The sequence below is a fragment of the Anguilla rostrata genome, chromosome 8 (assembly GCF_018555375.3).
Source record: "Anguilla rostrata isolate EN2019 chromosome 8, ASM1855537v3, whole genome shotgun sequence".
Taxonomy (NCBI): Eukaryota; Metazoa; Chordata; class Actinopteri; order Anguilliformes; family Anguillidae; genus Anguilla; species Anguilla rostrata.
In genome coordinates this window covers 21,352,464-21,358,463 of record NC_057940.1, presented here as the reverse complement: position 1 = coordinate 21,358,463, position 6,000 = coordinate 21,352,464, and the positions used below count along the sequence as shown (strand labels likewise).

General features: G+C 42.6%; 1 long non-coding RNA gene across 2 annotated transcripts in view; it reads left to right on the top strand.

Moving 5' to 3' along the window:
* The first annotated feature begins 216 nt into the window (after nucleotides 1-216).
* Nucleotides 217-6,000, top strand: part of LOC135261105 (uncharacterized) — a 42,237-nt gene continuing 36,453 nt past the window's right edge. The window contains exon 1 of one of the 2 annotated variants that reach the window (XR_010331833.1): nucleotides 217-834. This is a non-coding gene — a long non-coding RNA (uncharacterized LOC135261105). The remainder of the gene's footprint in view (nucleotides 835-6,000) is intronic. The other variant, XR_010331831.1, reaches the window with a different exon arrangement.

Sequence of the window (6,000 nt, the reverse complement as noted above, 5' to 3'; positions counted from 1 at the left end):
AGCAGAAACCAGGAGATAGGAGTTGCTGCTGTCACCCATTCTCTACATAACCTTAGCAGAGTATGGAAACTTCAGCTAGCTAGTTGATAAACTCACATTTAAAATATTCTTAACCACACAGAAAACTGTATTGGCCAATCAAAAACATACACTAAAACTGAAATAATACCAGTCCCCCAGAAAGTGAACTATCAGTGAACTTTAAAGCATCTCTATGCTCCCTTCCGGTTGAGCGCACGCTGGCGCATCTGGATGCCGCTGCTCTCCCTTCTCTCTTCTTGTATCGGTCCTTTGCTTTATTAGTCTTCATTACGTCTACTAAGTGTTTTAAGTTTCCGTTTTATGTACTTTGTCGCATCACTCGTGTCTTCTTCATATTTTTATTTATTGCAGGAACACTACCAAGTTTCCAAATCGCGTTTGATCAGTTTTGACAAAGCCCTCCTACCCCCCACTTGCTGCCTGCTCTGCACCCCGACTGCAGCACCTCTGGCCGCCGCCAGCCCCCTGCTGTCCTCCCCGGATTCGAGACCTACCCGCCTTCTCCGCCGACACATGACTGTTTCTGATCACCGGCCTTTCCCGGCCTAGCGTACCCGCAACACTGCACTCCTGTATCATCACTTCGTAAATCACTTCGTATTGCTGCCTAAGCGTTGCTCCGGTCCTTTCTGGTCCTTCTTGTTACGATGCTGCTGCTTCTGCACCCAGATGGCGGCTACTGCCTCGGATTCCCTGTCTTGCGTCTCTACCTGCTTGCCTGTGCTCCTGTCCATCTGCCCGCAGCTGGCCCTCTACCGGCACCCCTCCAACCAACTCCATCGGGCCTGCTTGGTGAGTAGGCTACGTCTCCAATCGCTGAACTGTAGGCCGTCAGCGGTCTATTTAGCGAGTGAGTTTCCACTGTCTTGGCTTTGCTAACTAGCTGGTCGAGGAGAATGGAACGACTGGGTTGTTGGCAGTATCCAAACTTGTGTTTTTGGGAACTGTGGAACTGAATGCCTTGACTGGTTGAATCTCCGTGGCGTCCTGCCTGTTCCTAATTGCCGGTGCGAAGCTGCTACTCGTACTGGTTTGATCTCATACTGTGATCTTATTTATTTTTATCTATTTATTGTTAATATACTTTCTCTGTGACACTAAATATTTACTGATGTCTTGAAATGTTTTTACCTTTACTAACTATAGCCATACGGTACCCTCTTTCTGATCGCCTTCGGAGATTTCCCCATTCACTAAGACTGCTTAAGGGCCTTGGTATTATAATTCCTCTAAGATATGTACTGTGGGTGCCCGTCAGAGTTCCCGGACTGCAATTTCACGCGGTCCAAACTTTTTCATGTCACTATGGACAAACCGGCGCCTCATGGTGTTCAAATTAACGCGTTATCCTTTATAGGCAACCCCGTCGCTCCTGTCGACGAACCTTTAAACTACTGTGGTACAAGAGTCGCTCTTTTTAACACGCGGTCTCTTAACATCTTATTTGAAGTCTAAGTTTCCTCTTGCTTGGTGTTTTCACAGAACCGGACCTGTTGATTAGCAAGATCCTTCTGTCACGGCTCTCAGACTGATATTCAGCTCGGTGATGTGTAGTTTCTGAGTTAATTACAAACAACAGAATCCCATGCTGGGATGTTAGTTGTTTAACACAACATGAGCAGGCAGTTTCTCTTCAGAACGCTACTGAACAGGATACCATAGTCCGGTTGCAATGCACACCACAAACCAGCTATTACACCTGAGGTTATGCATTTATGCAAGTTGGACTCCGTCTAGTCACGATGGCTGTCTGCACTCAAACTTTCAATGGTGATCAGGACAGCAGAATTGTTGCTCATTTTCAGATATTCTTACCTTGCGTAGTAGTTAATGTTATGTATCTTTAGATTTTCCTTCAAAGGGCTTGTTATGAATAGATTAGTTCTTGCCTAGCTTAGTTTTCTGGCCTGGGAATGTTGTTTTCTAGGTCTGGCACTATGAATCATGTAAATCCACTTATGTTCTCTAATATTGCTTGGATGAATGAACGCAGTGTAATGTAATGTAATTATTCTTATTTGTAGTTACTGCTGCTCTTTTAAACCTTATTTACTGGATAAGAGTGTCCATTAAATGGAGGTAATATAAAATAATGTAATTACTAAATAGAATAAAACACAATAGTCCTGATATTGCTTTCTATATAATAATTGCATTATTATTAATTTTTCATTTTGTAATTGTCACACCAACGTGATCTGCACATTATGTGCACATATCCACTCCTTCCTGAAAATGGCCACTGTAATTGTCACCTTTCATTCTAACACCTTTGCATGAGAAATACAATCAGATAGCACCATTAATATAAAAAGCCTGTACAATGCTACCACCTAGTGGAATATCTTCAGCACTGCAATTGAGGTTGTTGAACTTTTAATGTTTATTACAACCGTTCAATTTCTATTTTATAATACACATTATAAATAGAAAAAAAAATTGTATAGAAAATAAATGTATTATTTAAATTGATTTTCTGGTAATTAACGTGAAAATTGTCAGAAGACAAAGGATATAGGCCTACCTTTCAGGCCAGTGAAAAAGTAGAATCGCTGAATTACTCCATATTGGGGGAAAATAATGTGTGAAAAAAGAATTTAGATGGAACACACACAGTACACACAAAAAACATGTAAAACCAATGGGTCTGTAAGAGGATGTTTGAATGAGAAATCTGCCAGAATTCTGAATTACTGATATTATTGTCATTGAATTATGAATATAATTTATTAATATGTATACTACATTGACTGTTGTTTCATATAATTCTGTCTAAGATCATTCAAGGACTAAAGATTTTAGCAACATCTTGGGAACAGTAATGTATGTATGTATCAATTAAAAATATGGCAGTGCAAATATTTAAAAAAAAATCTATATTATATCTATGCTAGAAGTGACAGACAGAGAAGCAGAATTCAGGCAATTTATCTCCTAACTGATTTTTTAAATCAAGCTTTGTAGCACTCCTGTGTTTGACTTGTGACTGCCCTCTAGTGGAAAGCACTGAAAAGCTGCAATTCATTCTTACTTTGAATATTTATGACCCACGGTGTATTACTGCTGGACCCCCTCAGCCAGTGACACGTGCTGGGGAATAAATACAGCCAATTACTCTCATTATACAGCACGCACTGAGGCATAAGAAGATCACATTTGATGGCGTTCCTCTTTTCTAAATTATCAGACAAAAGGCCAGCCTTCACCTGGGTGATGCTATCAGTTTAACGGCAACGAAACTAAGCAAGCCAAGGACAATCCACGTCAGCTATGAACGATCTGACAAGCGCACAAAGTTTTCGGTGGAGCGCTTCATGATGTGAACCACCCATAGTAATGTCTAAGGAAAACAATTATAAAGGGAGTTGGAACAAATATGAGAAGACTGACTGCAATGCACCGTAAAGAACGGTGACGAAGGAAGATTCCAGGTGCTTTCAGGAAGATTGCGATTTCGTGTGTTAGCCAACTGTCGCGCAAATATTTGAAAAGAGCAAAAGTACAATAGTTGTTTCATTTGATGTGTGCATGATGTATGTCCCTCTCCACCCACCTTAAATCCCCATCGATGGCAAAATGCACATCATGATGTCATTCACAGGTGCGCATGTCTCTAGGCTGCCGATTGCCGACTGTTGAAACCGACTGTTAATACATCGTATTACAGTAACTCTTCATTATTCAGGTACTACGTACTTTCTTGAGTGTCTGTCTGTTTTCTTATTGGTGTGAAAAATGACGCGTGCGCTGGAGGAAGTTCAGATAAATACAACTTTATCCTCTTGTGGGTCGCTCACGACCGTTTCGCATGGGACAGTATGACCACTATTGTTCAGATCGACTTTGGACCATGCTAGTGCTGACCGCGGCTGGGAGGGAGGGCGTCATTATAATATGAAAACTACTCCTTCGGTCGAGTGGCTTCCGATCTGGCTGCAGCAGCTGCAGTAGTTGTACAGCCTGCTGGTGCAGCAGCTGTGGCAGCTCAGCTGGCCGACTGCAGTGCAATTTAGAAGCAATGGCTGGCTGCCCGTATTTCAGAGGATGAGCGCGCTCGTGTGCAGCTCGTGCATTGATGAAAGGCAGTGCAGCGATTGAATGGGTCTACAAATATAATTAAACATTACAATAAAACGGAGAATAAAAAATAAACTGGCAACTAAACATTGCAATGCTACCATGGTTTTACCACTGTATAACCCCATTATCCTGGCCTGTAAAACAATATGGCATTTTCATTGACAAAATTCTGCATGTGACAGCCTATTCTCATACTCATAAATCAAAAAATGAAGAGAAATTATAAAAAAATTTCCTAACTATTTCAAGGAATAACTTAATAATATAAATGTTCTGTTAGCCCAAAGCATTTACACTCAGAGTAATGAATGATTAAGGCAGTGGTCTCCAACCGTGGTCCTGGAGAACTACAGGGTCTGCTGGTTTTCATGGTGACTGCACTTCATGAATTAATTAGAGCAGTTGATTACACAGTTAACTCAACTCACCTGGTGTCTTGGGTCTCAATTGGGTGCTGACTTTAAGGTGAAAACAAAAACCAGCAGACCCTGTAGCTCTCCAGGACCAGGATTGGAGACCACTGCACTTAACTGTGCCATTGGAGTGCCTATAGCAGGGGTGTCCAACCCTGGTCCTGGGGAGCCGCAGGGTCTGCTGGTTTTTGTTTTCACCTTAAACAGAACAACCACTTAGACAAAAGAAACCAGGTGAGGTGAGTTAACTGTGTAATCAACTGCTTTAATTGATCAATTAAGTGCCGAGTAAAAACAAAAGCCAGCCGACCCTGCGGCTCTCCAGGACCTGGGTTGGCCACCCCTGGCCTATAGGGACCTGATGTGGCATAGCTGGGGCTCGCAGTCATGCTGACGGAATGGTTCTGGCGTTCCGGTGGAAGTGGGAGCCTCACCGCTGCAGTGGGCCTGGATTCCCAGTAGGGGGGAGTAGGCTCGATGGAAAGTGAGGGAATGCCTTGTAGATGTTCTGAATGGTAAACAGGTACATAAATGTCATATATATATATACACACTCACCGGCCACTTCATTAGGTGACAGGAGTAGCACCCGGTGTGGTCTTCTGCTGCTGTAGCCCATCTGCTTCAAAGTTTGACGTGGTGTGTGTTCAGAGATGCTCTTCTGCATACCTCGGTTGTAACGAGTGGTTATTTGAATTACTGTTACTGCCTTTCTATCAGCTTGAACCAGTCTGGCCATTCTCCTCTGACCTCTGCCACCAACAAGGCATTTTCAACCAGAGAACTGACGCTCACTGGATATTTTCTCTTTTTTGGACCATTCTCTGTAAACTCTAGAGATGGTTCTCTGTGAAAATCCCGGTAGATCAACAGTTTCTGAAATACTCAAACCAGCCCGTCTGGCACTATATGTGTGTGTGTGTGGTCCAATGGCCATAGGGGTCATGACCTAATCTTTGCTATCATTCTTTGAATTCTATCCTATTCGCTACCTCATCTGGCCACTTCAAGGCCAGGTGAGGTTGTCAGTGAAGAGTTGTGTTTGAAGATCACCATGGTGAGAAGTAATTAGTGTATACATTCTATGAGTGTGCCCAACATGTTTGTTGCCAAATGGATGTATCTGTTTCCTCAGAGTTCTCTTGAACTGCTCAGGAGGTGCTCTCCCTATGTGTGCATTTTGGGCAATAAATTGTTACTTGTTGGACCTGCTGGTGCCATCTCATTCTTTGGGGTTCCTAAGGCTGATCCTGGGTTGTTGGTCACCACATCAGCACTCCTTCAGGATAACTATTGAAATACAAATTTAAATACCTGCAGGTCACATTGTAGAGACAAATTCATGGCCCTAGTAATGATACTTCTCCAGTATTCACATATCTAAGATATGTATATGAATGACATGAATGCCTCAGTGTAAAATGTGCGAAGTGCCTTGGATTATGGTGTGACATTTAGCAAGTCA